Source organism: Camelus ferus, chromosome X, assembly GCF_009834535.1.
Source record: "Camelus ferus isolate YT-003-E chromosome X, BCGSAC_Cfer_1.0, whole genome shotgun sequence".
In the NCBI taxonomy this organism is placed as follows: Eukaryota; Metazoa; Chordata; class Mammalia; order Artiodactyla; family Camelidae; genus Camelus; species Camelus ferus.
Genome location: NC_045732.1, coordinates 10,310,683 through 10,337,308, shown reverse-complemented (window position 1 = coordinate 10,337,308; position 26,626 = coordinate 10,310,683). Strand labels below are relative to the sequence as shown.

The window sequence follows — 26,626 nt, the reverse complement described above, 5'->3', positions numbered from 1 at the left end:
ACAAAAGTGAAGCGTCCCTCTCCTCACGGCCACTTAGTGGTCCCTGGGCAGTCAGTCCCACCCTGCTGCCTCCAGGACACCGAAACCACTGGCTCCACAGTTAAGAATGGAAGGAGACCACCTATTTTTGATCCATGTGACCCCAGGATGTTACAGCCTTACACTTCAGGCAAGTAGCTTTTTAGTGATCAGCTTGTGGCTACTGATTGTAGCAAAGTCTTTTTTTTTCCTTATATGAGGAAATACAATAAATTGTAAGTAAAGATTAATAAAAACCATGCAGAAAATTGATTATTAAGAGTTATATTAAAAAGTTAAACATTTCCAAAGGCTTCCAATACCAAAAGAAAATCATATGAAACTGTTTTTTGTGGGTTTTTTTTGGTGAACCTTTGCACTGTTGTATTGAGGAGGGTAAGTTTTTGACACATACGTTTCAAATCCTTCTCACCCCAAATTTTCATTTGACTCTTACTGTTTCTGGTGATGTTAACATTTTCATTTATCTGGTGTGAACACAGGATAAATAGGCAGGACACAGAATTTTCTGTAAAGTCCAGACAGTGAGTACTTTATGGTTTGTGGATTACCTACAATCTGTGTTGCACATTCTCTGTTTTGTTTCATTTTCCTCTTTTTTCTGTTTTTCTTCCTTTGGTCCTTTCTTGTTTTCTTTCTTTCTTTTTTAATAACCCTTTGAACATATGAAAACCACTCTTAGACTGAGCCACACCAAATGCACTCCCAGGTTAGAAGTGGTGCACTGGTCCAGCTTTCCAGCCCCTGGGATACACCAGCAGTTTAAAATAGATATATCTACTGTTTTAATCACTGTGCAAGTCTTAGAAAGACTACCTTAGCCCCTGATTTTTAAAAACTATATTTCTGTTTCAGCATTTCTTTTATTTTTATTTTTGAATCTTTACTCCATCTGGATATTGTGCTGTAGATTGTGAGTTAAGACATAACTTTGTTTTCACAATAGCCAGCTGTCTCATTCCTGCTTACCAGGCAACGTGACCCATTTCCACGGATGAAGATGCTACCTTTATCGTAAGCTTGATTCCTTAACCATCTTTGGAAACACTTCTGAAATTTACATGTGTACGTCTATCAGTTCCTGAACCATTAACTCAGTGCTTCCTGGTGGCCACTTCCCAATTCTCAACACTTAGGCCCCATTCACTGCTGCTTTTCAAAAACAGTTCAGTTTTGTCCTACATCTATTCTAGTTTTTTTTTTTTTTTTATGTTATGTCATCATTTGTGTGCTCCAGGGCCCCCACCTCCTTCCAAATGTTTTGATTAGAGTCGTAGGAATTACATTTCGTATACTGAATCGCATAAAGAAATGATAATTCAAATGAGAAGATAATCTATTCTTACCCATTTTCACATCCCTCCTTAATAGCTCCTAAAATTTAGTAGTGATGGAAATTTAGTTTCAAATGTCTCCTCTTAAAAACTAGACGGTGCAACCACATAATACACGATGTACCTTTTGGAATTGCTCTAAATTCACAAGCAGCCATGTAATTTAACTGGCTGATTTAATCTTGGGAAATTCATTAATATTAGGTTTTATCAGTCCTATTAAACCCTTATGTTTTTATACAAGCATCTCTTTACACAGACTGTCATTCAGGAAGCAATATTATTAAATACGATAATGTCACTTTTTAAAAGCAGATGTTGATTTCTGTGATCATAGTATCAAAGTATCACAGAAATCAGGGCAAGACTATAGCAGAATCTCGACTAATAGCTGAGACTTGACACATCCGTGTTCATCAGTCAAGATGTCTCACTTCCCATAAGGGCATACTTCTCAGGCATAATGAAGCCCTATTTCTGACATGAAATTCAGTCATGAATGATTCGTTCTGCTCATAATGCTTGAGATCTGAAGCATACTTTCAGTCCTTCCTCAAGCAGAAAACTAGTGGAAGGGCAGAAAAATGTCAATAATAGGCATTAATTACATTAGGTAAGAGGAAACAGGTAATGGAACAGAAGAGTTTGCTCAAGGTGTAGGATGTCACCAAAGGCTTCATTTCTTCTTTCAGACTAAAGGTAACCATACACACGCATCCGAGGTGGTGAGTATGCAGGACAGACTCATCCTAGTAGCTTATTTTTACAAGTTAGCATTTAAGTGTCTGATTTTATAAATGAAAAGGTTAGGAAGGTTACTCAAACAACAGTTACACAACAGCAGATCATCATTGTACGATTTTCAACTGTAGGCACGATTTTTTTTTTTTCGTTAAAAAGATCCTTGAAACAAACTGTCTATTTAGGATTTAGCTAATATGGACAGATTTAACAGATGGGAATCGAGCTGAGCATTTGTAAAGACGGTTTAGTTGTGTCTGCCATATTTCAGTGACCTTGTAAGACACAGGTCACTCTATCTGATCAGATGCTTTGGTTTCTTCATTTCCGACATGAGCTCATCAACAGACGATTTCTAAAGCACTTCCGCATATAAACGTGTGTTAGCACTAACTGTGCACATTAGTTGCGGGTAGACCCAGCTATGTCCCCACAGATACCCTGACTGCAGAATTTGGCTCCAACCATGTGAATTCCGTTAGTTTAAATGAACTGTAAAAAAAAAAAAAAAAAGTATTCCGTTTTGGCTCTGCAGATGGTTTAAACAGGTGCACTGCTTGGGTCTCTCGCTGTGGACTGAGCGGGGCTCAGAGGTTACGCCTCCAGAGCAAGGTCCTGGATGCCTGGCAAACCTCGGCAGCCTTTCGTAGGGAGGCCAAAAAGAAAAAAAAAAAGAATGCGTTCTCTGTGAGATTTATGGACTGCAAAAGACAACTGCACCTGTGTCTGTTTCTTCTTATTGAAAACAGATGAAAGCTATTGCGAGGAAAGGGAAACTCAACTCTCTGGTGTCTAATGCGAACCACTGCAGGAGCCCCAAGGGCATCCGGGACACCTTACATGTGTCCTGGGCAATCAGCTGACTGCAGCCACGTTGCCACTGCCACCAACACCCAACAGACCCTTCAGGGTGCCCTGAGCTTGGACAGTGACCTTCCATGAGAACAAAGGGGTTCAAAGGTCGAGAGGGAGCTGTACCCCACACAGATGGCAGGGGCAAAAAGGATCCCAAGTGTTTCAGCCTCACCCACAAACCCCAGAACTTCTCTCTTCACTTATCTTGGTTGAAGGTGACTTTCCCTATTGTAAGTTACATGATGTTGAAGAGAAGTCGCTTTTATAGCACAGTCCACATTGATACACAGGACTTAGCTGGGATTTAAAATCAGTCCTGGCGGTGCAAATACTCCAGCTGAAAACACACATTTTCCTGTGCACCTGCCCGATGCCAGGTCTCCTCCGATGAAGGGTAACCCTGATGCAACTCATCTCATTGTTTTATGGACCCCTTGTGAAACTGTTAAGCATTTTTTCAACAACAGCTTTAAGAACTTTCTATGGGTGGGGTGCTTTCGCCCAGGACCTGAAGTGCAGAGATTCAAAAAATACAATCCCTTCTCTCAAAATTCATGGTTCAGTAGATTAAGTGTTTCTACAATTTTTTTCTTACATCGTCACTTAATTTACGATATTTTTTGGAGTGTTTCTAAGTTTTAGTTTATGATCGTCCACATCCATTCATCCATTTCTTCAGCATGATTTTCTCATGAGTTGTCACCTCACAAAGGAGACACTGCTACCAAAATATCCTTTGGCTTCTCCATGTTTCCATGAAGGACCGAATTCAGAGACTGTGATTTTATTCCTCCTCAGAATGGCACCTGGGGTAACTTGGGCCTCGGTAAGGCCATTTAACTTCTCTGGGCTTGTTTCCTCATTTGAAACAAGGGACTTAAGCAGGACAACGTCCATGGGCCTTCTAGTTCTGACTTCCCAGGAGTCCTTGATTCTAGGTGGGCTCCTAACAGACATCATTCATTACCCCCAAAGTTCAGCTCTGCAAACTATGCAGCAGTGTGATTAGCGCGCACCAAGATCTTATGACTAATGATCTCTCATGACTACAGCTCTATTTCTTTGCTATTAAAAATTTATTTTTGAGGATAATGTTTCCTACTTTTTTCTCCTAATGATATAGTCTCCAGATAACTTACAACCTTTTTCAGAATTCCAAAATCATCTTTTTAAGATTTGTTTTTAAAATGTTTAAAGGACTATGTCGTGATTCTTGAAGAAACTTCAAAGATGGGATTCCCAAGACATTTTACATCACCTGAGTTTCACTCAAATAATTATGTAACTTAAACATACCCTGCTCTACAATCCTTGAGTACAGTAATTATCATTTTATTGTATGTACAATATACTGTTTTATGTTTTATTACCTTTTCATTAATTACATCAGAGTGTAATAATATAGTCATAGTCTGACTATGATCAACTTTCTTATTCTTAAGTAGCAGTGTTTTTGCAAAATGTCTAGCACGGAGCAGCAGATACATTAAGTTTATTTTCAAAGAGACAGCTATGAAGAAGACATGTGGTTCTACTCATTAAAGTAAAACTGCCATGCAAACTGGGAGGTAGGTATGGTGAAAAAAGAAGTAGGTACGGTGGAGGGGGAGACAGGAAGTGATGCTCAGAGGGTACCAAGTCTCGGTTCTGCAAGATGAGTCAATTCTGGAGATTTACTATACAGCACTGCTATCCACAGCAAACAGGACTGTATTGTACAATTACAATCTGCCAAGAGGTAGATCTTATGTTTAGTATCCTTAACACACACACACAGACACACACACAAATAATAACAAAGAGGAGGGGAGGAAACTTTGGGAGGTGATGGGTGTATCCATGGCCTTGATGGCCGGATGTTTCCAAAGGTGTATGCATATCCCCAGACTCACGGAGCTGTGTACATTAACGAAGCACAGCTTTTACACGTCAATCATACCTCAGTACAGTGGCTTGAAAAGCGTATAGGAAAGTATTCAACTCACTACTGAAAGTAACACACATCGCAAAAAACAAAAACAAAAACAAAACCAAAAACCAAGCTTTCAGCTGATTAAAATGGCCAAACATTTGAGAAGTTAAGACCGTCTTCTGTCTGAGAGTGTGCAGTGGCTATGAACTGCAACCCGGTAAGCTTTTCGGCATAACGTGTCAGGCCTAAAATACGAGTACGTGCTTTCTTTGAGAATTTCACATTTGGAAGTTCATCCCAAGGATATTAAAAAGTTGTAACAGTATCAACTATTAACATATACCAAACATTAACAATTTTGTCAAAGTATTAGTCAATATGAATGATTAGCTAAAAAGAAAAAAATGCTCAGCAACAGAAAAATATAAAAAATAAGATGGTACATTATGGAATTAGTAACATTTTTCACATGGATATGATAACATAAAATGAAAAAATAACTCATTTTGGTAAATACAGAACAAATATAAAGCCATAAATTGGTAAATATGTAAGGCCATATACCACATAATGATTGCCAACAGCTAGCTGACTATATTTTTTTCGAAATGGCTTATAAGAAATATGTATTCACTTTAAAACATTATAAGATTAACTTAATTTCATTTAAAAACAACATTCCCCAAGGAACTACTGTGTAGCACAGGAACTATATTCAATGTCTTGTAATAACATATAATGGAAAAGAATATTAAAATATATATATATATATATACACACACACACAACTGAATCACTTTGCTGTATATCTGAAACTAACACATTACAAATCAACTAAACCTCGATTAAAAAAATAAATATAAATAAAAATAAAAACAGTATTCCCAAACCATGTGTATCTTTCCAACATTCACTTGGGTTTGTTCTGAAACCCACTCTCAGGTTTTATAATATATCCCAGTGGGTACGCTAGCACTCGGCCAACCTCTAGCATTCTACTAAATCTATTTCTACCATTTACTTTTTAAAGGAGAAATAAGAATGTTGCTTCACAAGCCAGCACGAGAACGGAGAAGCCACCCAGAAGCAGCAGTGGAAAGCACCTTGCTCGGCTTTGGAAAGTTACGTGAACATCAGTGATAAGCCAGGTGGAGCTAGTCCACTTCACCCCATGGGCTGATCCATCACGTACACGTACAAAAGGTCTGCTTGTGGAATGGGGTCGACCCAGGCGACGTCCTGGACACGGAACTGCACTGTGTGCCTGGTACCACCACATGAATGAGACTCTCAACCTACCCCCCGTCCGCCCGAGTCCCACCAGACAGATGCAGCCGCACGAGCTCAGACCACAGACAGGGAAGCACGGCGGCCCACTCTTCACTGTGGCAAAGGAAGGGACAAAAACGAGAAAACTTAGGAAACACTGACGCCTGACACTTGTCTAATATGCTCACTGTGATGCTACAATTGGTAACATTCATGAGGACCCTGGTTCTGACTTTCAAAATCATGGGCCTCAGATGCTTCTTCAAAATATTTTGAGGAGAAACAGTCTCCAGTTTTACGTAACTAAGCAAAAGCTACCTGAGTCATTTAAGTGAACAGTAACTTGCACTCACACGTATAATCACACAGAGTGACATTTGCGTTACCTCTTACAAACCACAGATCATTGCCAGGTAATGCTGTGTAGTTTTTTCCCAATGATGCAGTGACACTGGACTGTTTTTATCATATTTTTGCAGAGAAAAGAAAGTGAGCTGCAGAGGGACACAAAAGGCTTCTACAATTTGTGTGTTTTATAAAAAAAAATTTTGAAAACACATTGTTTCTGTTTTTTTTTATCAATCTACAAGTTTAATTAATAAGAATTCTAAAAATTTTTAAAATGGGGAATAAAGAAAAAGTTGGCCTTTGGATCTATATCCCCCCATTTCCTCTGTCCCCCCAAATTACACAACACACTTAGCTTAGTACACACTGTTTCTACACACTGGCTGCAGATATGACTGCACTGAACATATGTATCTTCTAGTACTAATATTTATTATACTAAGATTAATTAATTGTACTACTTATTTTATTTTTAAAATTTTTGGTGGGGGAGGTGATTTGGCTTGCTTATTTATTTATTAAACTGAGGCTTAAATCCAGGACCTCGTGCCTGCTAAGCACACACTCTACCACTGAGCTATACCCTCCCCAACAGTACTACATGTTTTAAAATTTAAAACCATGTAACACAGAACTTTCTGTAAGCAATGGAGACACGTCTGGAGCAGTTCTTAGCAGCTCTACGTGCTGACGTGTGATTTTCTTAAACCAGTGCTATAATGTTGGTCTATGGGAAGTTTGTTACATCTCTGCAAAATAACACAGAAAAGAACTTCTTGTGTATTTGTCTCGTGTGATTGTGGTAAAATTTCTGAGAATTGTAATGGAAATGTTCATGCCAGGTATGCAAATTCACAATAGGTATTCTCCCTGACGTCCTCCGCAAAGGCCTTGTCATTTTGCATCGCCACTAACGGTGTGTAAAAACATGCTCCTCTTTCCACTACTGCATGTTAGCTTTCTTGGCTGTTTTTTTTCAAACTGATAGATTAAAATGTTATCTTCTCTGGTAATGTCTTTTTAATTCTTTTTTTTTTTTCAGTTTAAGCATTTCTTCAGTGAGCATTTCATATGCAATTTATAATTCTGAAACGGTCTATTACATTTCTTGCTTTTTTTCCCCGCTGGGCTTGCCCTTTTCCTACGAACCTGTAAAACCTTCTGTATAATTACATGGATCAGAATAAAATTCAGAATGTACCTTGCATGTCCCTTATGGTCATGTCACTGTAAGGGGCAGGGAATGTGCTTAATTTTAAAATATTTATACTCTACCTGGAACATAATCATTTGAATTTACAGAATTATTGGAAAAAATTTAAAGACTTATCAAAATATAGTTCTCAAACTCTCAGATGGAGACACAGAGTTATAGTGAGAAGGAAGGTCTGCTTAGTGTCCTAACTAATGGGTAATCATCAATTCACAGCACTAAAGAAATCCAGTAATACACATCTGCTACCTGATGAGAAAGCAGCAGCCAAACTATTCTCAGATAAACAAAACTACTAGTTAACCACCGTTTCCCACCCTCTAAACTAACACTGGCAGTATTATCAGAAATACGTATTGTTGGGGGTAGGTTTTTAAAAATAAGTCTCATCAAAAGATATGGAAGCAATGAAATGAATACTTGAATCTCAAATGCATGAGTACATTAACGAGCGCTCACTGCTGCATGACACAGTTTGCAAAATGCTTTACTACTGTCTTCAACTTGCACGAATCTAAAAAAAAAAAAAAAAAAGACTTGCTGTCACCCTGTAATATGAATCAAGAGGAAATATTTTCTATGCGAAGAAATTTTTTTAATGTCATCTGGCATTCCTGTGGTCCCTCCCGTAGTTCCTCTGCTACTGGGAAGCAACATGGAAAAACAAGAAAATGTATGTTTCTGTGATTACAGAAGTCACCGCTCATAACTCTGCCTCTTGCTTTCCCTGCAAAGCAGAGCTTCACAGTCCCGGCTGTCTGTCCGGACACAGCACAGAGGCGTGGAGCCACCCACAGAAGTCTGAGGCCTACAACAGCATCCAATACAGCTTCAGGGCCTGGTTGATTGATCCAAGCTGAACTGAGTTAAGTAGGAAAAACAATCCAAAAGCCTTTCCATTTTTCCAATTTATTTTAACAACAGAAAACTCCAAACCAACCAATTCAGAGGGGTGATTTGTCGTGCCAGAAAGCTTGTCCACTCCAAGCTTTCCCATATACCATCCTTCAGGAAAACAATAAAACAAGTCAACGTGGAGTTACCGGCATTGACTTTCAATCATTCGGCTTGTTCTGAACGTGCTGCAGAATTTCCCTGAACTAAACACTTCGGGTGGAATCTGTCATTCATTCAAAAACACTGTCAACCGCTACCAATCACGAAGCAGATTAAATGTGCGACTGAGTTACAAACCATGAAACATACATCCTTACCCACCTCCCACGTGTCCACCATTTCTGATGCAGTGTTACAACTTGCAGGTGACGCTTTGCTCCTGCCGACCGTGTGCTGGAGGCTCAGAATGTGATAGAAGTGACCAGGGCCAAGTGAATCGTTTGCCTTCTGACCAGGTCATTTACTGATGTCTGTTTCCCACCTATCCTAGAGAGGAGCTGTTCCTGTCGTGCTGGAAACACATGGAAATATGCGGTGGGAACTCTTTTGATTGTGAGGAATGGAAACTCCATCAGTCCAGCTCACACACACACACGCTCACACAAAGGTATTTAAATGTGTTATGAAATTTCATGGGAATCCAGGAAAAACGGAACCTCCAGTGCTTAGGAAACTCAGACACCTAATGAAATGTGCACTCACCATCTGTCTCCACCATTCACACCTCAGCTTTTGGAGAGACCTGCTCGATTTCTTCCAGATTGGAAAGTTTGCAAAGTCAACCTGACCCTGGGCCCCAGGAAGACCTTACGAGTCTTACCATGGCCCAATCTTCAAGTTACAGGCCAAGTCTTAGAGATTTGTTTCCAAAATGATAGAAAAATTATGACAATTCTCAAAGACTTGCCCCAGACCATGCCATTATGTTTTTATGGCAAGAATATGAATATAAAACAGCATTTATTCAGGGGAAAAAAGATTTCACCCTCTTTATGCCATAAAGCACTTAATTTGGGCTTACCGGGTATAAACTTCTCCTCTTCTTGACTTGAACAGAAAAGAAGGATTTGTTGGCGGCCACTTATTATTTTATTCTCCAGGTATGCAGCACAGTCACCTCAACATATCGGGAGAAATAGAGTTGCAAGATGCTAGCAAACTGAGGTTGACTCTCTGTCTATGAAGGAGGCATCTCTTATATTTCAACTAGAAAGCCTGTGTTTCTTGCTCTCTGTCCTCAAGTTAAAACATTTATTCTATATCCGACCACCTGTTGATGGATATTTAGGTTGCTTCCATGTCTTGCTATTGGAAATAGTTTTGCTATGAACATTGGGATAACATGTATCTTTTCAAATTAGAGTTTCCTCCAGATAACGCCCAGGTGTGGGATTGCTGGATCATAGGGTAACTCTATTTTTAGTTTTTTAAGTAATCTACATACCGTTTACCATAATGGCTGCACCAAATTACATTCTCAACAACAGTGTAGGAGTTCCCTTTTCTCCACACTACACACACACACACACACACACACAATAGAACCCTACTCAGACATAAAAAATAATAAAAAATGCCATTTGCAGTGACATGGATGGACCTAGAGATTGTCATACTAAGTGAAGTAAGTCAGACAGAGAAAGAAAAATATCGTACGCTATCACATATATGTGGAATCTAAAAAATGACACAAATGAACTTATTTACAGAACGGAAACAGACTCACAGACATAGAAAACAAACTTATGGTTACCGGGGGGTAGAGGGATAAACTGGGAGTTCAGGACCAGTACATACTAAGTAGTATCTGTAAGACAGATGAACAACAAGCTCCTATGGCACAGGGAACATATTATTGAATAATATCCTGTAATAGCCTATAATGAAAAAGAATATGAAAAGGAATATATATGTGTGTATATGTGTATAACGGAATCACTATGCTGCACACCAGAAATTAACACAACACTGTAAGCCGACTCAACATCAATTAAAATATAATGAATAAATAAAGTTGCTTTCCATTTTCAGGGGGGAAGAAACACTTATTCTAAGTATTAGCTGCCTATTTTGCTCACACAAATCTTGCCTCCCCAGTGATATTTCTGGAACAGATTCTTTTCTTATGATTTAGGTACTTTGGCTTGAACAGTGCATATTATTACTTATTTTCCTTGTTCTCAAAGTAATGGATTTGTATATAGAGATAGGTTTTAAAATTTTTAAACTAAACACTCCGTCAAGAATCCCTCATGATTCTGCCCCTCAGAGAGAGCCACAGAGCATACTGGCTGCGTATGTCTGCAAACACTGGATCTTACTACACGTGTACCTAACAAGACACTATCGACACCTTTTCACAGCAACTTTCACTTCCACAGTGTCACCCTGCGGGCTGGATGCTATCCACCGGCTAAATGTCAGACAAGTCATTTAATAATTCTCGGCTGTGAACAATAGATGTTCACTTCTTGCTATATAAAAATAAATAATCGAACTTGTGTATCTGTACATTTATTCCTAGTTTCCAGATCTTTGTGCACTTTTCCAAATATTTTCACAAATTAGCTCATCAGAAGTTCATCACACTAGCAAGAAGTATATACACTTTAAAAGTGAACATACAGTGATTAAACATAAATTTGAGTATATTTGTAAATTCCTAATACCACCAAATTGTACAGTGGTGTCCATTTTTTAGCTCTTAAAACAGGATAGGATTCACATACACGGAAAACAAACTTATGGTTACCAGTGGGGAAGTTGATGGGAAGAGACAAGTTGGGAGTTCGAGATTTGCAGATAGTAACTACTATATATACAATCAGATAAACAACAAGTTTCTACTGTATAGCACAGGGAACTATATTCAGTATCTTGCAGTAACCAATAATGAAAAAGAATATGAAAACAAATATATATGTATATGCATGACTGAAGCATTATGCTGCACACCAGAAATTGATACAACACTGTAAACTGACTATGCTTCAATAAAAAAAAATATACAAAAAAACCTATGATGTTACTACATTGTTAAATCTTTGCCAAAATAACTGAAAAAAAAGTAAAATCTTGCAAAATTATTTTTCGGCAGGTGGGACAGCAGAGAGGTTTGATTTTTTTTATGTGTTTATTGGCTATTTTTTTCTCTTATTCTGGAAATTGCCTGTTCATGTCTTCATTCATTTTTGTTTTGTTGACTGCGAAGGTTATTTTGAGGGGTCAATAATGGACATCAATTTTTTGCTTACTGAAGTATGGCCATTTGTTTCCAGGGAATTGTGTCCTCTGGATTTTTATACAGTGTATTTTGCATATAGAATAAATATCAAGGTTTTCCTTCACAAGATCATTTCTAATCATCATAACATGAGAATATTTTCTTCAATAGAACGTTACAAAAGTCACCCGTGGGTATTTTTTTTCCTGTGGTGTTATAGTTTGTTTACTACATGTAATTAAAAAAAATCTATATAACACCTTTTGTTGTGTGGAGTGAGAGGCATCCAGTTTCCATTAGAGCAATCCATTTTTTCATGCCAGATCTGGAATGCCAGCTTTATGAGCTACTGCTCCCAGCTGTCTGTTACCATCTCCTTGCTTTTCTCATGTGCCTGTTTCCAGGATGTGTTTATTATTGCTTTAATTTTATAGGTCCGTATGTTCCAACGCCCCATAATTTCTCTCTTCCGTATTTTTCTGGCTTTTCTTTCACTCCAGATGAAACTTAAAAGTCAACAAAGGGGATCTGGCTGGGGTTGACTTGAATTTTTAGAGATTCATTCAGGGAGTATCAACATTTCCACAATATTGCGCCATCTCGGTGACAATTTATGCCTCCGAGTTCTGAAGCACTTTAATTTTCGTATCTTTATGGCTTCCTTCATATTTTTCATTCATAGTACTTGCTACGTTTACTCCTGGGAATGTAATTATTTTGTTTGCAAGTATGAATGTCCTATTTCTTACATACTTTTTTCCTGAGTGTTATTTGGGTATAGAAACTTTTTTATACAAGTATCTTTCATAAGTGAATTCTTTGAATCCTTTCAAAGTTTCCCGTAAGGTTTTAGTAGCTAGCACTTCCATGAGTTGTTTAAACATTCTGGGGATGACAGAACACTTCTCTTAGTTCTGACTGTGCCTACGAAGGCTTCTGTTGCCTCTGTGCCTAGCTGAGGCCGAGATGAGTGTTGTCAACTCTCAGATTAAGAAACCAGTAAGCACTTCTGATTTCACCAAGGAATTCTGTTAAAAAGACTGTCTTTTCAGACAGTCTGTTTTTGTGCACTAGTGAGAGAATCTCATTGCTTTGTCACTGTGACCATCCCCATCAACATGTTTACTAAGGTGAACACGACCCAATCTTTAGATTTCCGGGATATAACGCTGCATGAAGTGCTCTTTAAGTACAGGTAAGTTTACTCCTGTATTCATTCGTTCATTCATTCATTCAATCTGTATTTGCTCCAAACCAACCTATGCATCGTAAGGTTAACAATGTCACAACATAATGTAACATAACACAGTGCAACTCCAGAGCGTGAAAAGATGAAACAACACAACAGCACATGGACTGACCTAGGAGTTGGGGTGTGTGTGAAATACGTTAGATGTGGCACCCAAGGCCTCATCTCTGAAAAGCTGACACTTCCGGTGGCTGAATGATGAGAAGGATCCAACTTGGAGCTAACATGAGCACTTTGAGCTGGGAATGGGTTTGGCCTCTTCAATGAACATTTTAAAAGAACGCCAGTTTGGCAGTGGATTAATGACTGATACTGAATTTACCATAAAACTAATGAGTCTTTGGAAGGCTCCTTCTATTCTAAGACCCTGCACTGAACTTCAGATTTTGTCGTTTTATATTCTTTTAAAAAATAGCTATTTAAGCTTCGCATCTCAGAGTACCTGTACCTGTATCTGCTAATAATAGAAGGATAGTGACAGGAGATGAGATCTGATCAGCTTTGGGCCAGGTTATGTGAAGGAATGTAGACCTTCCTTTAAGGATAATGCAAGATTTAGAAACAAGAGAGCAGCTTGACCTAGTATGTGTATATATGCATATATGTAACATGTATTAGACTTGACTTTAAATTATTTAGGTATTTAGATAGCAGTTTTAGACTCACAGCAACACTGAGAGGAAGGGACAGAGGGTTCCCATATACCCACCATGCACATACCCTCACTCCCGTATCAACATCCCCCACCAGATTATACATTTGTTACAAGTGAAGACCCTGTGCTGACACATCATGGTCACCCACAGTCCACACTTAACATTAGGGCTCACGCTTTGTGCTGAACAGTCTGTGGGTTTGGACAAAGGTATCATGACATGTATCCAGCGTTAGAGTGTCATCCAGAATCCCTGCACGGCCCTAAAACTCTTTTGTGCTCCACCTGTTCATCTGTCTCTACCGCCTCAGTTTATATTTTCAAAACATCACTCTGGCTCTTGGCCAGGTAATTTATCGTACAAAGGGAACACTGGGAAAAAGGAAACAAGTTTCTATGAGCCAAGATTTTATTTGGCTCTTTGCATTAATATTTAAAACACAACACTAATCTCACTTTGGTCACATTTGGCATTTGCAGTATCTTTTGAAGGGCCTTTTCTACAAAACAAGTCTCCATCTATGTGAAATCTTTGGTATTACAGTATCCAGGAGAATATTTTCAATCTCCTTTCTATAGTTTAGCTGTCAGCGGACCAAAATTATCTAGATAACGGTCACTACTCCAGGGACTCGTCAGCTGGTGGGAGAATCAAGCTACAGGTAGGCGTGGTCACCAAGACAGCAGATGGCCTTCTAGGGCTGGGTTTTATGGCTCTGAGGTACAGTTAGGCTGGGCTTCACAGCGCCCTCCCTTTTCTGGGTGAGGCTATTCTGTCCCCGTGACACCCGTGTATGTCTCCTGTAGCCCAGTAACGTGGCTGCATGCATACACAGAGCCAACCCTCCTCCCCTCTGGTGTCACTGTTCTATAAAGCACCACACTCAGTGAATTAGGGTACACTGGACCATTGCTCCTGGAGGAATCACCGGTCAGATGCCTGCAAGCTCCAGGCCCAACACTGCATCCCTGGATCAGTGTGTAACCTCGTTTCACACATTTCCGCAGGAAGACCCGTACTGGAGCGATATTGCTGACACACTAACACTGAGCGCACGCCCACCAGCCCTCTAGCTCATCCCCGAACGAAGCTTATCTGACTCGTGCTTTCCCCATGAGACTCACCACCGTCTTCCCGCAAGGAGGAACACCACCCTGGGACTTCAGACCACGCCCACAGTCATTTTAAGCAGCGAAATCGTCAGCCGAAATCACAAAAATGTGAGCAACTTTTTAGACCAGTTAAGGACACCTGTTGGGAGTAGGCGAGCTGAGAAAGTCAGGCAGAGCTCTGACTTCAGGGGGACCACGGGAGCTGCTCCACTAAGAATTTTCGCCACGTGCTTGTCCACGGATGATGACAGGTACAGGGCAAGTGTTGGTCTGGGGGCTACAGATACACGTAAGCAAGTGAGGTAACCCGCAAATACTGACTCTACAAATAGTGACGCTTCACAGTGTGTCTCCCCTGCAACAGACTGCGAGCTCTCTGAGGGCAGGGCACAGACATGACCATCCTTGCTCCAGTGAAAACAGCAGCATGTCTAACCTTGGCTAATCCACACTACTATTTTCAAACTTTCCTTTAAAAAACAGAACAAAACAAAACAAAACCCCAGTAAAACAAACTTGAGAAAAGCGGGTTTTCTTTGCTTGATTTCTGTCTGTCTCCTTGCCCTCTGGGGAGGGTAACATGAATTGTACAAGTCATTATGACACGGAAGCACCAACAACTCTGGAAATCATGCTTTTCAGATTCTAGAAGCTTCTAGAAGCTTCCAGAAGCTCAGTGTGTTTTTCCTTACCCAAAGTTGACTCCCTCCTCAGGTGCTCTTCCAGTAAAATACACGATATTTCCTCTCCCAGAAACCACATAACCAGAACCACATAAGGTTCCTAGCTATGTGCCACTCCTGAGCTGTGTGCAGCATGAAATGTCTAACACAGGCCTGCTGCTCCCACCAGAATGAGTATCTGCCCACAAATTAAGTTGTCCAGTCAGTGTCTCAAATGTCCCCTTCCCCATCAGGAATCATTTGGTAAAATAGCCTCCTGGAAGTAATTAACCTCTGCTCTGGGTGGAGCCCTGGTGGGGAGATGTGACCAAGATCAGGCAAGACACATGATTTAACAGGAAATGCACTCAAATCTGCCAATGACATGGCCATCTACGTAGGAGGTGTCCTGGACCCTTTCAATGCATTTTTGTCCTCAAACTCACCCCTGTGTGAAGTTCCAGGAGGACTATTGTTTAAATACTTGAGGTCTGATTATGTAAAATGAAGCACGTTTCAATCTCAACCTGTGCCAACACCAGCTCAATGAAGTTTTCGGCAGACTGGACTTCGTCCCTGGTTCTGGCAGGGAAGTGGGGTGAGAGCAGACAGGTTCCACGTGTCTGCCAGCTCTGCTTTTCTTTGCCCCAAAGGACTGTGTTAGAAAGTGCTCCTCCTGTAGATCCGGGGGCTCCAGAAACTGTCTGTGGCCACACGTCCCCTTTCACAAGCCCACCGTTCTTATAAGCAACGTGATTCCAGGCGAGATGATCCCTGAACCCCTTCCTCCTCCCACCTCCTGGAAACCCACATGAGGAAGCATCTGGCTCTTCCTGGCCTGAAAATTCTAGGAATCAGTGGGTATTAGTGATATGTCCCTAAGGAGATGGTTGGGTATGGGGGGAGGCCCAGGCACACTGATGGGGAAAGGACGGGAGGGTCTGATGGTTCAGGACAGGGACAGAGGAAGGGCTGTGCTCTGAAGCATTACTGCTGGTTCCCTGTTGAGCAGGGAACCCGGCTCGCATCTGAGACCGGGGACGAGAGCCAGTTTGATGGACCACTGCAGACCCTCAGGGCACCTTTAGCAAGAGCAGTTCCAAATCTCAACTACAGTATAGCACTGGGCTTCTAAAATGCCCCCAGGCCTCACCAGGATCCAGGCGTCAAGGTGAGGCTGACCTCCCCCCAGGACTGAGCTGGAGAGTAGGCAAAGCTGCTCCGGACAGAGGACGTGTACGACTACGGGGCACGTGCTTCACTCTTCCCCAAGCATGCTTTCTTTCCCAGTTTCCCATCCAGCGGAATTACACTGGCATCACCATCTACATAGGTCTCCTGGACCTTTCAACACATTTTATCTTCTAACTCACCCCTGTGTGAAGTTCCAGGAGGACTGAACTTTTTTCTGGAAAAGCCGTTTAGATAGACAGTTCCTACAAGGACTCACGGTAAATGCGATTTGACCTAGAATAACCTAAGACTCCTACATTTCTGGCATTATTGTACTACGTTTGGGAAAAGGCATAATCTTGCTAAGAATAAATACTGATGAGACGTGTGCCCATTCCACACGCACAATCGTTTCAGCATTAGTTGGCGATAAAATCCCAGTGGAGCAAAAACAAAACAAAACAACAAAAAAAAATTACATACAATGAAATCTCAGTCTGGAAGCAGAAACGTGACAATCTTGCTTCCTTTTCACTCCCTAGGCTTACACAATTCACTGTGGCTGCACGGTGTACAAGCCAGTAACATATCTGTGTTTTTTCCTTTCACTTTTCAACCCCAACTAAGCTTACCATTTACACGGCTGTAAGGAGCAAAAGCAGAATTACAAGCTTTGTTTTTAAGCATTTCCGTTTTCACAGTTTACGTCTGTTTTCATTTCCAAAGGAGACCTAAAAATCCTTTCACGGAAGAACCCCAAATCATCCAACGTCTAAACAGACGCCGAAGTCCCTCGCGCACAGAGGATTTTTGAAATATGCTCTATCTTGCGAACGAGAGGTTAACTGGAAAGTTTCTTTTTTTTTTTTTAATTTCTTGTTTTGTTTGTGTAAATCTCAGAGGTTAGATTCATGCTAATTTTGCCACAAAAGCATGTTTTGCTAATAAATCTCTAGATAAATCTGTTTTTGTTCTTGTCGGGAAAGAGAAAAAATTATCACACATATGTGAGTGTCTTAAAATATGTCTGGGGAGGTCAAATTCGTCCTGAGCTGCAATGTTTCTTGGATGGTACAAGTTTTCCTTCGCTATTTTAAAAGAATAGCAGTAAGTAATATAAAATGGCATAGGGGGGTTTTGTGTTTTTTTTTTTAGGATTTGGTTGACGCACTTTGATTAAATAATAATTTACCTTAATCAAGAAGTAAACACACTTACATAAGTTAAATCTACACAGAAGAAAACCAAACGAGAATTCCAAAGCGTAAGTCAAAGACACTGCAATCAAATACAACATTTCTAAGCTACTGTTCCTAAACTAAGCAGACTGGAAGTGAAAACACGATGTGATGGGAAGAAACTTAGCTAGATGTGGAGCAGGAAAAACTGAGACCTCGGTCCCGAGTTTAGCACCACTGAATTCGGCCACCTCAGAGCATCAGTGTCCACATGCGTCTGGTTAAGAACTCGCCTGGATGACTTGGTCTTGACGTAAAAATTTCACTTAACTTTTTCTGACTTCAATTCAAGTGTCACTGTCACAGAAAATGACCTACTTTCCCACATAGAAGTCACACGGGTGACTCCTTCATGTCGGGTAACACATACATAACTCACATTCTGAAAACCGTTTGCTTAACATTTGTCTTTACCAAGAGTTGGTAAAGGGAGGGAGGAACTATGCAGTTTGCTTGGAAATTCGTTTTGTTTGCTATTTTTCTCTCTAATGCTTAACCCAATCCTTGCACAGGACAGACACCAAACAAATCAATACTCATTGTAAAAGGGATAAGTGAGTTAATGAACACTTACCTTTTGCAACAGCCGTTCCTTTTTCATGTTGAAGAGGCAACTTAAACAACATTTTGCAGGCAATCAACCACACATTTTAAAATACTCATTGCAAAACAGGTAAGCGAGTTAATGAACACTTACCTCCTAAAACAGCCGTTCCTTTTTCACGTTGAGGAAGCAACTTAAGCAACATTTTCCCAGATAATCCATCAACCACACATTTTTTTAACCCCTTTTTGTACAGCTGCCCACACATGTGTTATTTTGAGAAGCCAACAACTCTCAACATCTAGTTCCTTAAGTCCGGGCGTTCACACACTTCTTTGCTAGTATCTGTGTTTACATCGGGCACCCCCGCTGTCTCCCGCACAGGCTGGCTGCGCTTGTCAGAGCGGTCATACGACACGTACAGGAGCATCTTTTCCGCGCACCACACAGAATAGTTACTGGCTGTGTCCCCACCCCACCTCCACTCCCATGTTGGAATCCTAACCCCCAATGTGATGGTATTAGGAAGCGGGTCCTGTGGGAGGGGATGAGACCATGACGGTGCAGCCCTCATGAATGGGATTAGTGCCCCTAGAAAAGAGACCCCGGAGAGCCCCCTCATACCTTCCACTGCATGGATACACGGCAGGACGACGGCTGTCTATGGACCAGGAAGCAGGCCTTCAGCAGACACTGAATCCACTGGCGCCTTGACCTCAGGCTTCCAGCTTCCAGAACTGTGAGAGACAAACGTCTGTTGTTGGTAAACCACCCAGTCCATGGCACTCTGTACAGCAGCCTGAACAGACTGAGACAATAATGTCATCACTCGGAATAGCCCCTGCATTTTTCCTTTGGACTGATGCAGAATACAGTGAATAACCTCCTAAAATGCAGAATATTACGGGACGTAGGAACAGAACGAAATCATGGATAGATGATTATTTATTCCTATCTTGGCCATTAGTCAGATTTTATTCTACCTGAAACAGTTTTCCTCACTGATAGCATTCTGCAGTTTCAAGATGAAGTGACTATGTAAGAAAAATAACAAACGGCTAGGCAATTATTTACAACTACCTTCCTGAAGAATAATTTAAAATGTCAAATGGTAATTTAGCCCCAGTCTTTAAAAGACCTGGAATAATCACTTGTCAAGGGCCATTTCAACCCTTTCAGGGACTGAACTGATTGAAGTCTCTGAAGCTGTCCTTTGCCTCTTTGGACACTCATACTTAGGGGTCAGAACGTGAAGAGTCACTGTTAGAAAGCTTCTTTCTCTGGCTTTAAACCAGACCTGATGTTGGTCTGGCACCCTGAGAACCTGCTTTGTATTCATCTCTCTTCTTTCTGAGTCCACGTTAACTCATATAGGAAGTGAGAGGGTCTGACAAGCTAAGCGGAACTCGGTAAAATGTTTCCTCCTTGCGTTCAGGGCAAGTGATGCGGCCTAGAACTGGAACGCCGGGCCTGCAGCAGGGATTCCAGAAGGATGGAAAGTCTGGCCTTGCACGTGGGCTGCTGACGGGAACAAACCTGGGGCTTACTGAGCTTTCAGTGAGGTGTTGCAGGTAGAAACACTGTGGGCTTTTCATAACCACTGGTCTTCCATTTTGTCTGTTTTGCTATAAAGCTAATATTATACAGAGAGATGAGATCATGTAGCATCACATGTACAACATGCTGTGATTGTATGTGTTACTTGTAAATAAAGTACATACATGTAAATAAAATTATATAAACTACATGTATGTATAAATTACATACAAGATCGCCTGCAATCCACTTTCATAGGCATCTTTTGGTGTCTAACATGATCCACACAAGAATATAAACATTGTCCAAATCTTCTTTCTTGAATACTTGGCTCCTGATTGTAATGTTTTGGAGCAACAAACAAAACCACACAGAAATGAAATCAGGGTGCACGCAGTCCCCAGGAATGCCCAGAAACTTCCCAGCAATTCCCTCGTCAGAGTCTCACAGAGCATTTCCTCCATGGGACAAATACGTCAGTGCTCAGTGTTTGTTCTATGAGTAACTAAAACGATTTGGGACATTTGATACAAACCTACAAAATAATAGATTGTTTATTATGACTCTTTACTTAAGCCCATAACCAAACTTTCATGAATCCTCTTGCGAGGTGGAAAAATACCCAAGATAAGGGAATGTTTGTGAACCTGTGTCGACTTACATAATCATACTGCTTACGTTTACATACCTGGGAAATAATACGTTTAAATGGAACAATGCAAACAGAGAACCTTTAGGTCTCAGTACGAGAGCTGAGCCAAATGTTGGCCATACTGGATTTGCTAAGGTCCCATGTTGTTTTCAGATATTCTGTCCAAGGAGAAAAATTCAGCTTATTTCGTGAAACCACAGGGTTTAGACGGAGAGGTATGTATTATCTGATAAGAATGAATGCTTTATATTCCAGTGCAGATCAGGCTTAGGATTTTTCACTGGTCACAAGTAAATCCAGCATCAATACATGGGAGCCATATTAAAAATAATCTCATTTAGTCCTTTTAATTGTAACAATCAGAGACTCCTGGAACTTAACTGAGTCACAATACGTCAACCAAACCCCCGGCAAATGGCTGTAAAAGGAAGCACAGGGAAGCTTTGGAATCGCCTGAGACGAGTGCTCTTATGACCCAGCTTTGAAGTGCCCCACGCTGCACATTTACACAGCTCTCCAAGCCCATCGTCCTTTGCCACACTTCAGGCTCGCACAGGAATCTCTGGAACTTGAGGAACGTCGCAAATACCAACGTGAGTATGCAAAGCACGTAAGAGCGTAACTCGGGAGAAGGTAAATACTAGCCCCACTTGACAGTGATGTCAAAGGAGGGAGGGAGGTGGCCCGGACTCAGGCCAGGTGTGTCGGGGTGGAGGGCGGGCCACAGACTCCTTCACCAGCTGGGGCCGCACCCCTCCGGGTCCCCGAGTAACTGGTGGAGGGACTGAGGACGACGCTCTGTGGCAGCACTGTGTCTAGACTTAACATCACCGTAACAAGAGCCACTCAGACTGCAGGTCAAGGGAGAGTCACGTCGCGTCCCAGTAACACACGCATATTCAGAAATAACGAACCAGGAGCTGCCATCCCTTCACAGGTTGCTAGTGAAATGAACATTGATGCAAAAGGTCTCAAATTTCCTTCATTTCCTTGAATAAGGGCCCACGGCAAGCAAAGTCTAACCTCAGGGAAGAGAAAAGAAGGAACCCATATGAACGTGCCCAGGGGCAAGGACTCCCTGCGCCAGGCACTGGGGGCCGTGAGGAGTGAACCACAGCTCTAGTCCCCCAGGGAGGATGGGTTGCCAGTGACCAAAGAGGCTTTAAGTAACAAGTTGGAAACGACGCAAGGGACAGACAGAGTTGAGTCAGTCTGTATGGGGCTGGGGGCTCAGAGCCAGGGCCCTAGACTGCCCCAGCCTCACTTCTCTGAAGACTAATTTGGTATGCAGAAGGGACTGGCCCAGCTGACCCCCCTTCATCCAAGGAGCAACTGGAAGGCAGGGCACTGTCAAGAACAGCCTAGCGTCACCTCTGCAATATGTCTTCATCCCCAGAACTGAATTTCATGAGGGCAAAAAGGTGGAGGCTAAGTCTCAGCTCACCCAAAGCTCCAGCGGGTACAGAGACGGCAAATGCATCTCTCTGCTACTCTGTTTTCCAACACTGCCGCAGAGACCACCACCGCCCCTGGGGGGGGGGGGGCAGGAAACTAACAATTTTCTTTGAAATACTCTAGGAAAATACATGCAGGGAGTTTTACTGGGTCCTCTTAGCTACACCAGGTCCTGCATACAGAAAAGGCGCCTCAAAACTATCCAGGACCCAGTCCTCGAAGTCCCACGGGTGAGATTCTTGCTGCGGGGATCGCTACGAAAGAGATTTGCATGGAACCTCCAAGTGCCAGACCTCAGGGTTGTCAACCTGAGCACTGCTTTCCCAGCTGTACATTTAAAACTATGTCAAGTCCGTGCATGCTTGAGACCTGTTAATGGGTGCTTATGTGGGGCGAAAGCAGACCTTTTGAATTGCAAATTTTGAGGTAGAATCCTGGCTCATGAGAGGTTAAGCCAAATTATTTGCCACCTTGGATGTAAAAATATGCAGTAAAGTCTAGACCTGTTCTATTTACTTTCTTTTTTTCCCTTGTGCAAAGTTTTTTTTTTTTTTACCCCTTCTTTCTTCTCTTCCCCTTAGAAGAAACTAACTGGTCTGGCATGTTCATCAAAGCAATTTACTGAGAATGCACTTTGACGGCTGCATTAAGAATGTGGACTTGGGAAGACAAAGGGCTGTTTTATCATGCACATAAATTATATGCTTTAAAAAAACAAAGTGAAGGCTCAGAATTCTTCAATGATGCTCTAGCCAGAGCAGAATGGAGTTCTGCCTGTTTTTTGTTTCAGGGCTTCAAAAGGTTTGCTCAGGGACCCATGGCTGGCCAAACCCAGACAGAAAAGGTAGCCCGGTGCATGGTCGTATTCCATCTGCATTTATCAACATTAAATTTAGTATGAAAACCAATATATGTATGTATATGCACGACTGGGACACTGTGCAGTACACCAGAAACTGACAGATTGTAACTGACTGTACTTCAATAAAAAAATAAATTAAAAAAAATTTAAGTCAGCGTATATGTATTAAGTATCGACCATGAGCCAAAGACTGTGCAGAATGCTATGAGGCATTCAAAGGTGGGCTGGACGGTGTCAGAAGACGTTTTGGGGAAAATGGCTCCTTAAATGAGTAGTCTCTGGGGAACAGTGAAAAACGTGTGCTGTGTGATTCCAGAAAGCGTTTCCTGCTTTCTATGAAGCACTTAATTATCTTTAATTGACGGCTCATAAAACATCTTATTTTAAATCAAATTGTGATCTACACATTTCTTGAGGGAGGGATACAGAACTAACAGATATGGATGGAGATTCCATAAGCATCAAGTGTCCTGAGCAAAGGTCACATCTTTTACACATCTAAGCTGTGTAACGGTGGATGGTTTGCTTTAGCGTCTGAAGCACATAAAGAGGAAGAGACAGAGATAAAGCTGGAAAAATGGGAGTAATGACACAATTAAAAATACGAGAACGCTAAGAAGAACTGATAAGAGAATGCTATGATCAGAGCTGTGCTAAACAGTGTGTGGATGAAGTGGTATGAAATACAACAGAAGATTCACTGGGGGCTGCCATAAAAAGTCACTGAGAAATAGCTGTAACTGTAATAGGCTTAAAAACAAGGGATATGCTAGGAAGATGGACGTAGAATGCTGTCTGTCTTGATAAATGTGCAGTGAAGGAAGAGTTGAAAAATTACTTCAATTATTACTAGCTTGATCAAAGGTGAAGGTCACATAACCTTTTTTCATGATTTAGGAGAACCTGAAAATGACACAAACGATGACTGTGAAACTGAAATGCAAGGAAACAAACAAATAAATACACACACATATAATTTACAGCACCACCAAAGGTGCCAAATACCAAGAAATAAATCTAATTATGGGAGATCTTTCACACAGGAAACAACACAAAATGCTGAGGGAATTTAAAGAGGACCTAAATAGAGAAATTTATCATGTTTATTGACTTGCAGGACTCAATATTTTTAACGCACCCGTTCTTCCCAGCTTGATTTATAGGTTCAACACAATCGCTATCAATATTACCCCAAGGTTTTTGTGGCAACTGAGAGACAGTCAAAGGGCCTAGATTAGCCAAGGTAATCTTAGAGAAGAGCAAACGTCACGGGCATAATTTACCGGCTATCAAGACATACAGTGAAGCCACAGAAGCCAAGAGAGAAGCACAAAGGAACAACAAAGATCCGTGGAAAACCATCCAGAATCTGGATGACCCACTGATACAGTCAACGTATTTATGAAAAAGTGCCATAGCAATTCATTAGAGGAAAAGATCGTCGATTAAGTCAGTTATTTTAGTTCAACTGGATGTTAATATTTTTGAAAAAGGAATCTTTACCTCTACCTCAAATAAATGCATATAAAATAAATCACAGACCATTTGTAAAACATATATAGTACAAGTTGTAGAAAAAAAAAAAGAAGACTATGTTTATGAACTCGAGGTGTAAAACAGCTTCTAAACAGCATACAAAAATCACTAGGCACAAAACAGAAAACTGATAAATTGTTTTACATTAAAATTAAGAGCCTTAGTTCATCAGCAGACATCAGTAGGAGAGTTAAAGGATAACACGGAGGAAAGGACATGATAGTCCCAAAAGGACCAGTATCCAGACTATATAAAGAACTCCTACAAATCCATACAAAAAGACAACTGAATTAAACATTTTCAAAAGACTTGAACCGACACTGCAAATGAGGATTTCCAAATGGTCAAAAAGCACAGGAAAAGCTACTTAACATGATCACTCACCAGGAAAATACAAATGAAAGGCAGAATGCAAGAATGTATACCACTACCCAGCTACTAGAATGAATGAAATTGTTAAAAAAAAAAAAAAAAAAAAAGATTGACAACCTCAAGTAAGTGACATGACCGTGAACCTACTTGGGAGAGTGTGAACTGGCCCAGTCACTTTGGAGAGCTGTTTGGTAGTGTCCACTAAAGCCAAGTGCCTGTGTACCCCCAGAAACACCCACACAGTTCATTCCTAGGTGTAAACCAAGACAATGGAATATGCAGGTCCAACAGAAGTACAAGTGTGTTCATTGTGCCTCTTCTCACGATAGCCCCAAACTGGAACAACCCAAATATCCATCACAAATACAGTGGATGAAAAAAAAATTATGGTGCATTTTCACAAAAAATATTACCAAGAAATAACATAAACAGGATGAACTATGGCTGCACACAACACCAGGAATGACTCTCACAGATGGAGTGGTGAGCAGACAAAGCCAGAAGCTAAACCCTGTGCCCCGTCTGACCCCACTCCTCTGCAGTTTAGGGAAGGCTGAACCAACCCACGGTAGCACATGTGAGAGTGAGGCAGCTTCCAGCTAACAGGATGATACCTGGTTAAGAAGGAGCAGATGGGAAACTTCTGGGTCTCGGAAATGTCTCTGTTTTGACCAGCATGCTGGTGACAGTAAGTACATCCGTACGTGGAGTATCAGTGAATGTCACATTTAAAGCTGTCCACTGTTTATATATGTTATGCCTAGACCATAATGATAATTCTTAAAACTCTAATGTTTCCCTTACCTAGCATGTTATGAAATGTTCCATTTTAACAAAAACCAATATGAAGGCAGTTTTTGGAAAGGAGCCAAAAACCTAGTTCATTTTTTTCCCTCCAGAATCCCATTCACATCTACATTTTCATATATTATGCATTTCAGCAAAACAATGGAGAGAGATACACTTTTCCGCCCTTTCCTGAGGAAAAAAGAGGAAGCCTGAGGCTATTGAGAAGCATAGCAATGATTGGAAACATAAAAGCGAACTATCTTCTTTTACAGAAATGATTACCCTGATCACATAATATAGCAGTGTTTCAAAGGCAATGTTACCCGGTAGAATTACACTGTACCTGACCGTAACAGCTCTCTCATCTTTTCTAATATATCTTATAGCTTTCTCAGGAAAGAAAATGGTCCTTTGATAGTATACAGGAGATGAGGTGCTGAATTTGCAAAGTTGGGTAATTCTGACAGGAATAAATTCATAACAGCCGTTGTAAGTCTCAAATAGGTAGGCCGATATTCATTTTAATATAAGTATCTTCCCCGCTTCACAGTGTATGATGACATTTATGGAAAGCTTCACCAGCTGACCTAAAGGCTCATATTCTAAAACAATTCAAGTTTAACTAGTTTAAAGCATGTAAGTAATGATGCAAAATGCAACAGCATCACTGGAAAATTCCGCTCGGCCAGTAGTTTCGGGTTCCATGTGATTCTGGGTAAGTATATTCTGCAAAGCTCTTGGCAGACAGAGACATCATCTCATAGTATTTTAACAAAAGTAAGTTGATATTAAAAGAGGCAGATGGTACAGAGGGCTTCCCGTGTGCAGGCACGTCAGACGAGGTGACCGTGTGGGGGTCAAACTCTGCCTTAGAAGAAGCACAGCCAAGATTCGAACACGTGTCTGTCTGGGTCCCTGACCTGCGACTTTTGTTTGTTTTTGCTTTTTTCCTCAAATAT

The 26,626-nt window shown here is 41.0% G+C and overlaps 1 long non-coding RNA gene across 7 annotated transcripts in view; it reads right to left on the bottom strand.

Moving 5' to 3' along the window:
- LOC106730316 overlaps nucleotides 1-26,626 on the bottom strand; it is a 482,615-nt gene that overhangs the window by 108,607 nt on the left and 347,382 nt on the right. For all 7 annotated transcript variants that reach the window (XR_001366770.2, XR_004318051.1, XR_004318053.1 and 4 more), the window contains one exon: nucleotides 19,090-19,202. This is a non-coding gene — a long non-coding RNA (uncharacterized LOC106730316). The remainder of the gene's footprint in view (nucleotides 1-19,089; nucleotides 19,203-26,626) is intronic.